Source organism: Pinus tabuliformis, chromosome 1_2 (assembly GCF_031772625.1).
Source record: "Pinus tabuliformis cultivar Carrire ecotype Pingquan chromosome 1_2, CPIR1, whole genome shotgun sequence".
Lineage (NCBI taxonomy): Eukaryota > Viridiplantae > Streptophyta > Pinopsida > Pinales > Pinaceae > Pinus > Pinus tabuliformis.
Genome location: NC_142298.1, coordinates 836996899 through 837009013, shown reverse-complemented (window position 1 = coordinate 837009013; position 12115 = coordinate 836996899).

Below are 12115 nucleotides of genomic sequence, written 5' to 3'. Positions count from 1 at the left end.
ATTTTGACAGGTGATGATCAGTTGATCATGTCTTGCAAGGAGGACCTTGCAAGAGAATTCGAGATGAAGGACATGGGTCTCTTACATTACTTCCCTAGCATGGAGGTGTGGCAGAAGGATGGGGAGTTGTTTGTGTCTTAGGGCAAGCATGCCAGCGAGATACTCAGGAGATTCCACATGGAGAAGTTCAAGCCCATGCATACTCCTCTAGTAGGTAAATGGAGGAAGGAGGATGTTACTTCAGGAGAAGTAGTAGAGGCTATTGTGTACAGGCAACTTGTTAGTTCACTGATGTACTTAGTGAACACATGACCAGATTTGTGCTATGTGGTGAACCAGCTGAGTCAAGAAATGGTTTAGCCTACCAAGATGTTTTGGAAGGCAGAAAAGGATGTATTGGGATACCTCAAAGGCACATCTCAGTATGGATTATGGTACAGATGAATAGAGGGAGTGAAGCTACAGGGCTTTACAGATGCCGATTGTGTAGGGAGTCCATCAAATCAGAAGAGCACATCAAGAGGGATTTTCAACCTTGGGTTAGCTGCAGTTTATAAGTACAGTAGGAAACAAAGGTCAGTTGCACTCATCTCGATGGAGGCTGAATACATGACTGTAAGTCAGGCATCATGTGAGGATGGATTCAACTATGATCTATTGTGATAATTGGACTTGTATCAAACTCTCTGAGAATATAGTATTTCATGATAGGTCCAAGCACATCGATATTCGGTACCATAATCTCAGAGACTGTGTAGCGAAGAGTATCGTGTTGTTGCAGTATATTTCGACCAAGGAGCAAGATGTTGACATTTTGACAAAGGCATTGTCAAAGTGTAAATTCGATTTCCATAGAGACAGGATCGGGGTGGCAAATAATCCCTTTCTTGTTGAGAGGGAGTGTTGAATTGTGGCAACAAGAATATTCCAATTTTAATTTGTCCTTGAATGAAAATTCGAATTTAGTCTCACCAGCTGCTTGAAAATTAATTAATTAATTCATTATGGATTAATTAGTTGGAACAATTCAAGTTAGAAGTCTTTCTACAGTGATGCAACAATTATCCCTTAAATTAAGGAGATTATCCCTTAATTAAGGAGATAAGGATGAGTTATATTTGAGTTGTAATTAGTTAGCACAGTTTACTAAGTTAAGTCTAGTTAAATTAGTTCTAAACTGTTTGAGGAACTAATTATGAGTTCAATCAGTTAATGCATGCATGCATCCAACTAGTGTACTCTAGATAATTGAAGATTCTCTCATAAGTAACTCATGCATGTCTATTCAGAGAAAGACCTAGTTGAGATTAATGACAGGGACAATGTACTATCAATTGCATGAATTTTCCTATAAGTAAAACTCATGCATGCAGAAGGAATTCATTCCTTGAGTATTGTGCAGTTTTATAGGGTGTGAGATCAGTGTGAGTGATCAGTGTTACACTTGGTAACAGTAGGATCACGCAGGAGAAATAGTGCAGGGAAATAGGAGCTTGAAGGGTATAGGAGAAGACATATGAGTAGTCTAATTTGTTTGTGAGCATTAGTGAGGGATGGTACTGAGAGCTAGCTAGCTGTGAGAGCTAAAGCTTTGCGTATTCTTGATATATTTCCACTTGTACGATAATACAGATAGTGGGGTTTTTGGTTGAGGTTTTCCCCTGAGTATTCTTCAATGTTTCATGTGCATTGATTATTCTTATAGTTATATGTGTTCCATTTGATCTTTCTCAAATCTATTAAGCTTCCACAAGTTTGATTGTAGAAGTAGATTGCAGTATTTTTCTTTAGTTATATTTCATTATCCGGTTAATCTACAGTTAAAATTTCTACATTAGGCACAACCATATTATAATCCAACACTATGATTTGAAAGGGCACATAAGGAAGAATACGATATCTTTTCAGTCAAGTCTAATCAAAGGAAGTGACCATACTACTTGGAGGTGGTGTTGTGGGAATGGGAGAACTACTACCTTGTGCAATGGGAACGAGAGAATTGATCCCTTATACTGTGGGAATGGGAGGATCGCCCCCTGTTCATTTGAACCTGAAAAAATGAGAAGAACATGAGAGGTATGAAGTTCACTCTCTATGGGAAAGGTACAATCAATTGAATGTGGAATCAAGTCAACCTCTCAACCAATGGTTGGTTGGGACTAGACTCTCAGGATTCACGTTGAAAGAGAGTGGGATTTATTGGATACATATTTTGATCAATCACTTCATCAAGATTCTGATTAATCACTTCATCAAGTAGTGGAGGATTATGAGAAATATTTCAATAACAAGGCAGAAGACGAGGCTGAGATGTTGTAAAGTTTTCCAACACTTTTTAGGATTCATCCAAATAAGGAAAAAGGTAAATGAGATGATTTACTTCACATAAATTATATGGAAACTTACATTACCCTTTTTTTCATGGACCTTACAAAGCATGTAAGGAAATTTCACTTTGAGGGGCTGATTAGAAGGATCCTCCGTATTAGTTGCATTCATATTAATGGTTTCTTAGATGCCTCCCTACTTATTTTTATTATTTTTAATCTTCCTTTTATTCTTCTTATTATCCGCCTAGTTAATAAATTTGAGGCTTTCACTAGACGTAGAGGAATAAGAGGAAGTATACCGAATAGACAAAGAAGGCAAAGGGTAAATTTTATGATCATCTTGATCATGTTGATTTTTGTCAAGTGGAGAAGAACTTGGTTGAGGATCAGTTTGGACATTCAGAACCATAGTGGTTGAAAACAACCAAATTCACAAACCAATGGTAAATTAGAGAAGGGACAACATTGCCATATAAGGAACACTAATATTTCCAAACAAAGGAAAAGGACAAGGGTTCCCATCATAGGTGTTTCCTTGATTGGTAAACTCAAGAACCATTTCCATTAGTCTCAATCTAATATCCACTAAGGGGTTGTTCCACGGAGAGGATGTTTTTCTGCGGTTAATTAATTTATTTTAGGAATTAAAGCCAAAAATAGAAAAAAAGAGTGGTAACTAGGAAAAAGGGTTTACCAAGTAACTATGAACTAAAATATACCGCCTTAGAAAACCATGGATTTATGTATGGGTAGGATATCTACTCGAATGATTTGTTTGGTGCATCCTAGTGTATAAGGTGGTTGACTCGGTTACCTATGGTGAGGATAAAAAACTAGTGGGGACTTCCAAAATATGTTCGACGGTATGTGGAAGTGTTGTTTGTGTTAGTGTTTTCTAATGTGTAACTGTTTGATGAGAGAATTCCCATATACTTTTCATGCATGGAGTGCCATGAAATATACCCAAAGGTATGTGGAGAATGATTTGATACACTTACTTACGTGGAATGAGATATGACCCCCTGGGATGCAACGATGGAAAAAAAATGACAGATCTTATGTTTATAAACATCCAAACATGTCTCTAGCCTAGACCTATATTTTTATCGTTAAGTTTCAAATTCTCCTTAGATTAATTTAGTGAATTTTAGAGTTGATCTTGAATTAGGTTTTAGTTTCAAGTCTCAAAACGTGATGTCACCTAGAGATGCCTATGATGCAACTAATATAACAAAAATAAATCTTTTCATTTTCATTTTAACAATGAAATGCCTAACTAAGTATAAGAAGAATAAATCAATAAACAATGCAACAAACAAGTGATGAAACAATGGATCTCCTCAACTTTTCTATTCCAATAAAAATCAAAGCCCTGTATGTGATGCAAACATATTTTTTGTTTCTTTTATTTTAGTGTTTCAAATGCAAAGAAACATATGAATGAAACTTGATCAATGATGAAAATAAACCACACAAACTCTTACTATAATGTAAAATTGACATTTCAAATTCAACAATCAATATATGCATACAACCCGAATTTGACAGGAACAAAGAAAGAATGAAACAAAATCTTATGAAAAAGGTGGTGTCACTAAGTTGTGATTACCACTCATACACAATTCCACACTAGGGAATTCCAATTTCAAATTAGGGAATTCCAATGTCACACAAAAATCCACACATGTAATGCATGATGCATAATATTTTTCTTTCCGATTCCACTTAATTTTCAGATGAAAACTAAGATGTATGCTTGATCACTGATAAATGAACCTATTCAAAATGTTAACTAGAACACCAATTCCTTCAAGCAATCCAACGATCAAGCAATTAGTTTACTAATGACCTAATTGACAAGAAAAAATAAAAATCCAAACAAATTCTTATCAAAGGCACTAAAAACTAAAATAAATAATATGGAGGCTTCTAAGAGACCAAAACACACTTAGTGACACGAGGAGGACTAGCTGGAAGAGGGTTGGATAGAGAGCAAATCTAAGCAAGGCAAGTTTTGGCATGAATCATGGATCAACACAGGTTCTTATGGGGCATTAATGCTCTACAACGTAGGAAAAGAGAGGGCTCGCGTGCACTGAAGTGTAGGTAGAAAGAATTCTAGGGTGCACTGCAACGCACTATATCCAAACCATGGGGTGCACTAATAAAGGAATCTCAAGTTCCGACACAAAAATGCAATGGATTCTCAATGAAGGGTCATCCTATGTCTAATCAAGATTGAGTGAAACTATAAATATAAAAAAAATAGGCAATATAAACACTTAGGGAAAGGAAAACCACCAAGGGATTTAATCATTCCCCAATATGGTTGCTAATTTGTTATACAGAATCTACGACTCCAAGCAGAAGTGTCTTCCCTAGGCCTGGTGCACTAACCTAGAAATACAAAAATGAAAGGGCATAATGTTTTCCTTAAAGTAACTGAATAGCAAGATGTGGCCTACTTGGAATCCGTTGTAAGATTCACTCCTTCCTTAACTTGTACGTTCCAATCCTAGCTCTAATTGCTATAATTAGAACCTGCATAAAAAATCAACACAAGTCAAAGATCTACTACATCTACATAGTATAACCCAATCACTTCATTCAATAGATCAATATGGTATTGAAATATATGAAATCATAAAATCATATATAAGAAACCAATGTACTCTTTGTATTAATGGAAATTGAGAGAGTTACAACCAAGAATAGGATTTGATCTTGTAGAAGAGCTTCACAAGTTTACTTGTCCTCCCTTGACACAAAGTATACATCTATATCACCCTAATGAATGGTATAATGAGTATCAAAGAAACAACATGAGGGTAGAATCAATCTCCAAAATATAACTCCTTTCCCATGGATGATTGTAAATATATAGATGAGGGAGGAAGTTCATGAATTCTTATCTATTTACCAATCTAGGCTTAAGATCCACTTGAGATGGGAGGATGAGCTCAAGGGATAAGAGGTGAAAAATCCAAGGTAGGATCGGATAGGATGCAAAGATCTTATCCAAGGTAAATGGTTGAAACAACCTCAGGAAGCTTCTGGAAGAGGAAGCTTCGAGATTCCTTTTATTTTTCCTAAATTTCTAAAATCAGTGCACCCCCAACAAGGGACAACCTGTTGGTGATCAGTGTAGGTGCAGAGAATTTCAACCTGGTGGTCAACGTTGGTCCCTAAAGGGCTAGGATGCACTAGCCTTAAAATCTTGGAAACTCAATAGTCAAGAGCATAAACTTAGGGATTTATTAGTGTCATGCTTAGGGATTTGTGTAGGGATGATGACAATATGTTAAAGGATGTGATTTGGTCTTGTTTGAAGGCCTGTTGACCAGATGCAATAAAATGACCTATAACAATAGGCACCAGAATAACCCAACTGGAGAGCCACCTTTAGTGTGATGGAAAACCACCAACTCCTCCATGTTCCCATGCCAAAGATCCCACCCCTATCACTTATTCAGATTCATGATTTTTATGATGTCTTCTTGTAGTCTTTATATTTGTTTTCCTGTAGTAGGTAAGTCTATTTATCATCAACAGTTGATGTATTTCGCTTAGAAATTATCACCCATAAGTGTTCAACAAATCTGGTTTCCCTTGTGGCATATTGATACTACATATAAGTGTCCTCGTTGAACTATGAAAATATGATTTTTGTATGCCTTTTTTATTTCGTAACGAAGTAAAACATTAATTCACAAAAAATATATATAAATTTATTAATGTGACTAAATCTGTACTAAACCATTCATTTCTTATTACAATGAAATATATTAATTGTTTTTGAAGGTTTAATTACTTTGAAATTTATGAGAAAAAAACCATGGTTACTAAGATCATGGCCACCATAACCACCATTATTAGCCTTAAAAAATATTTAATTTACAAGTCAAGGTTAACTTAACAATGCTACTAATTTAAGAACTGTAAGCATACTTAATTAGGTTTTATAGGTGTTTATTCATCTGCCTATAATTAAAAAACACCAAATCTATTATTAATATTACTTTAAAATCTCCACAAAAATATAATCACCATGGATTATTTTCCAAAAAAATAAAACCTCATTTCATGTAGCAAACCATTCTTTGAATACCCTACAATCATAACAACCCACGATACATCACCTCATTGAGAGATTCAATCAAATCCTCCCAATTTAACATCTTAGCATACATATTTATGAGGATAATCTCTATAAACACATCAAAGCCCATTCTACTCCTTCATAAGAAAAACTTCGCTGTGAATTTCCTAAAATCCTTGACCCCTCATTTCCGAAGTCCATTACCATGGAATATCTCAATACTTTTAAAAAACATCATTATATCACAATCCATATTAATAATTTTGTATCAATGTAATTAATATTATTTCATAAATCTCGCATTCTATGTAAAATTATACTTGCATAATTGTTTTAGTAGAATAAAAGGAATAAAATTTAAATATTTTTTTTTTTTAAATATGGTTTGAAATTAAATTATTTTATTTATAATAAAAACAAAATATATATATATATATATATATATATAGAGAGATAGATAATATGATTATGATAATGAAAATTAACTTTAATCAAATTTGGTTTCTAAATGTTTGAGAAAAGTAGCTTATTACTTAATTAAAAAAATGCTATTTTTGGATTTAGAAAATATTGAAAATTGTGTCACAAGTTCCTTATAGTTTCAATTTCTTTGGAAAATACGAAAATCTTCATAATCTAAAATTATGATTTAATTTAATTATTTATGTTTTTAGTGGTATATTTTGTTGTTGAATATCTCTCTCTCTCTCTATATATATATATATTGAAATATTTTATTTATGACAAATAATGAAATATTTTTTGTTATTATTTTTTCAATATACGTTGTTATGGAAGGAATGACAATTTTTTCTCATACTAAATGCAAAATGTGTTTCTTGATGCAAAATAAAGTTAGTATTCCTTGTGGTCATCTATCAAATTAATTGATTTGGAATTGAAGGTGTAAGTTGAGAGGATAAAAATGATTATAAATATAACTTTTTTATGTTTCTAATTGCATCTAGAGGTGCTCTATAGCCCATTATGACAAGGATGTTGTAGTGAAATGTTAGATCAAAAAATAACAATAAAAAGAAACATAATTTAAACTCAATTATTAAACATAATAAAAATATAAAGTTATAAATATAAAATAAAAATAATAAATATGATGAATTAACTTTATTGTATTACAAATTGTTTTTATTAAAAATATTATAAACAATTTCATTGAAAAAAAATTATAATATGCATTTTGTATTAAAACAAATTTAATTAGTGATGATATTTTTCCAAAAATCTTATTCAAATTTAGTTTATATATATATATATAGATAGATAGATAACATTAAAAATTTGTAAAATAGGTCAAAAGAGGAATGCCACACACACATATATATATATCACATTATTTTTGTTTTTTAAATATGTTAAAGAAGCATGCCATAAAGATATGTATGTAGCTATAGGTATTATGACGATCTTAACAAAATTTTAAATAAGACTACTTTTATATAGAGATGTTAAATTTATATGTAATACAAATAATAATATAAGTAATCAATGTAGATATATTTTATCTGCAAATATAGCAAGTGTGAAGAGGACCAAACCTATTGAGGTGCAAATGGTATTTTAAGTTTTGTACTCTAAAAGAGATTTTCATTTTCAAATATTTGGTCCCTCTTGACACTTAGTAGATCCAAATTTAAAACATATTTATAATGATATAAAATATATTGTATGATTCATTTGAAAAGGAAAGAGAATATATATATTTCAATGGGAAAGGGTCTTATATATTCATGAAGAAGAATATATACATCTCAGTCTTTCTTCCATCTTCCAAAAAATAAGAGACTAATTGTAATAATTCCTACTTAAGTTTCTATCCACTGGTGAAGTCATTTTCTAGACCGGCTTAAACTCTCCTTGGGTTTTTTGGTGTTTGAACAAAATAAAATGTTTCTTTTTAGATATTTAACTGAAAATGGGATTATAAAATATTTTTTCAGAATAAGTCTTATTGAAGATTTTGGTCAACATGTTTCGAACCAACAAGTGTGGTTCATATTCAAGATTCGATGAAGAAACAGATCAAGGAAGAAGGTTAAATAAGGAGACACGTCAACCTAACATCTAGAAAAAAAATGGCTATATTTGACCAAGGGAGAAGAGGGAAAAGTTTAATATTATTAAATTAAATTCAGTTATATTATTAATTGTTTTTAAACAATATAACGAATAGAGTACACAAAGGAGAGGTTATATATGAATCTTCATGGATTCAATTTCTACCTAGTCACTGAATTCGTACATACCAATTGAGCCCATGGGGAGTTTGAGAGCTTCTTTAGACCGAGCATCCACTTCATAATTTATTCCTCACAAAACATGATTATATGAAATCCATTCAAAAGTATTGGCCTCTTGTAGGATTTCTTGTAGAATCTATTACAAACTAATGTTTTGTGTTGAAGCCTTTTCATTGGCCAAATCTATGATAAGTTTAGTCACCAAGAATCTGCAACTTGGAGATTATTTTATTCCTTACAATTTCTAGGAGAAACCAAAGACCAATTAATTATACTTTATTGTTTTTTCCCTTACCAGTAGAGAATCCAGAATATAGGAAGTCTGTTTGATTGAAATAGATAACCATAGATCCATCAAAATAAGCCCCAATGAGTGTCATAGTCTAATTTTGGCATGAATGGTACACACTGAGGAACAAATTTATTTTTATACATGAATTATTTTGAAAGGAAGACTACTTTTGTTGTAGATAGCTCTGAAAACATCTATTTGTTTTGGAACAAGAAAAAATTGAAAACTCTCCAAATGCTATCAAATACAATCCATGGGAGGCTAGAGAGAAAGAGAACAAATTTATCCAAAAGATAAAGTATGACAGTACCTACGAGGGAAGGAAATAACCATAGGTATATAGGATTTAGATCTAGCTAAGTGATTTGAATAACCTATGACACATATTTGCATCTTACAAAGATATGGTGTGTTGATTCTTCTTGGTTTTTACAAAATGGGCATATCCTAGGCCTCGACCATTTGTATTTAGAGAGAACCTACCATATTATAATTTTGTTGCTAATTGCTAACCATGTTGTAATTTTTATTTTGAGAGGGGTTCTCACCATTCACAGGGCCTCCACCACAAGATTCTGCAACCTTCATAATTTTATTCATCCCATACCTCGTAGCTCTGCTTAGATGTAAAGTCACAATTCCCTGGATTTTTGGACCAAAAAGATGTGTCAACAAAGTCTGGCTTGAGAGAGATGAAGCATAGTGTAAGTAGTTGAACATAACAAGACAATTCGTCAGTGAGGTTGTCTTCCAAACCTAATCAATGAGATGATTTACATCTATTAGAGCCCTTGAATTATGGCATTTGCACATTGACATCATATATGAAGGTGAAATTTTCCTCTTAAAGATTTTTTAATAGTGGAGGGGAAAGCAGATAGTCATTTCCTATTCCATACCATGGATCGCTCCCAATTTAGATTTGAGTATTTTCACCAACTTTCCAAGCTACCAAAATTTCCGATTAGTGGAAATGATTCCACCAATGCCTTCCATAAATTAGAGCCCTTGGAGGATTTCCAAATACAATCAATAATTGATAAAATTGAAAAGTATTTTGTACATATTACTTTGGTTTAGATGGAATCTCCTTGTAATAATATCCATAAATTTATTCCTACTAGTTCTTTTGCAAAAAAGTTAAAATTTTTAAGACCTAGACCAGCAAATTCTTTTGGAACTACAAGTCTGCTCGATTTTATGAGCATGATTAATAGATTTGACATAGCTCCACTCCAAATATATTTGTAGCTAAGTATGTGGATGTTGTTTACAATTTATTTTGGGAACGAAAGTAACATAATTCCAATAAATTGGGATACTCTTCAAGAAAAATATAGGACAACCACCTTTAGATAGGAATCAAAATGTTCAAATAATGATCCACACTTTTCCCTTCTTAATAATCCATTGATATTCCACCTTTCTGTAATTATTTGGATTTATATAAAAGCTCAAACACTCGAGGCCTTCCTCAAATAACTTGGAAGGAAAATGGAAAGTTTCATTGGCCAGTAAAGGAATATAACCTAAATTTTTAATGCTTATCAAATCATATTTTTTTCAATTAGTTATCATATCCATGGACTTGTAGAAATATTCCAGTGCATATTTCAGAGAGATATTATTCCTTCTCAATTCTTGTAAATAGATCAGGACATCATCAACCTAATGGAGATGAGAAACATAGACAAAATAAGGGATTTGGATATATATTAAAGTTCCTGAAGCCTTGTATTGGTTTATAATATTTTTGAGTTCTTCAACAATAATGCAAAAAATAAGTGTAAAAGTGGGTTTCCCTAGTGTATCTCTCTAAACTCATTAAAAATTCTTGTATTTGTGTCATTAATGGGAGTAACAAATGATACATATTGTATACAACCCATAATCCAATTGAATACTAAAAGAGTCATTCCCAGTGGAATTAGGAAAAGTATAATGAATGTCTATTCCACTCTATCAAATTCTTTAGACAAGTCCAATTTTAGGATTACCACACCAGATTTGATGGATTTTATATGGTGTATTACCTCTTACAATAAAGTTAGAGGATCCAATATGGTCTATTTTGAAGGAATAAAATTTTTTCCTCAAAGATGAACAAAATTAATATTGGCTTCAGTATTCTAGTTTTAATTTTGGAGATAAGCTTATATATTTCATACAAGAGGAAATTGAATGATGGTCCGCAAAAGGTTTCCTTCCTACATATTTGGGATTAGACAAAAAGTGGAATTAAGAAAAACCAATAGTTTCTCTTTTTCCTTTGATTCCTTTACAACCTTGAGAAGTTATCCTTTAGAGTTTCATAGAAACCCAAGTAGAATTACACTGATAACCCATTCAAGCCCAGGCTCTTAGATTTTTGCATTGTTCTCAAGGTAGTGAATACTTTCCAGTTGGATATTTCTTTCCAAAAAGAATTAATTTTTTCATTGATAATATTGGGAAAAAAAGAAACCATTTGTATAATTTCTTGTATTGGGAATCCCATTGGTGCCTAAAAGAGAGAGTGGAAATAATGAGCTCCTTCCTCTACTTTCTCCTCAAAGGAGAAGAGAGATTCCCCTCCATTGGTTTTGATTTCCGAAATGGTATTTTTGTTCTTCTTATGTTTAGAAAAATGATGACATTTTTTGTATTATTTTCTCCTAACTCGAGCAAAAAAACTAGTATTTTCAGTTTCCTTCTTTCCTCTTCCAATAAAAGCAGAGCATGTCGCCTTTAATTAAGGGATTTCAATGCCTCTAATAAAGTTGAAGTAACCTACCTAAAGTCTACTATGTTGTGAATGTTGGATAGATTCTTTTTCATGTCAATGAAATCCTCCTTCAATATATCATGATGAGCTCTTTCCCATATTCACGAGCCCGGTTTGACAATTTTGAGGTTGTCCAGAAATTTTGCCATATAAGAGGAATCCTCCTAGGAGGAAAAGTGGATCCAATTTAGCACAATTAAGGAATTATAGTCTTACTCAAGGAGATAGAAGGTATTGAAATAGAAAGGATAGGAAATTGAATTTGCATTAGGATATAGATGAAGAAGGATATGCTTATGATCTAAGATCCCACCCATCTCGACTAAAAATTTGATTGTAGATCATGAATCCAATAAAATTTTATATATCATA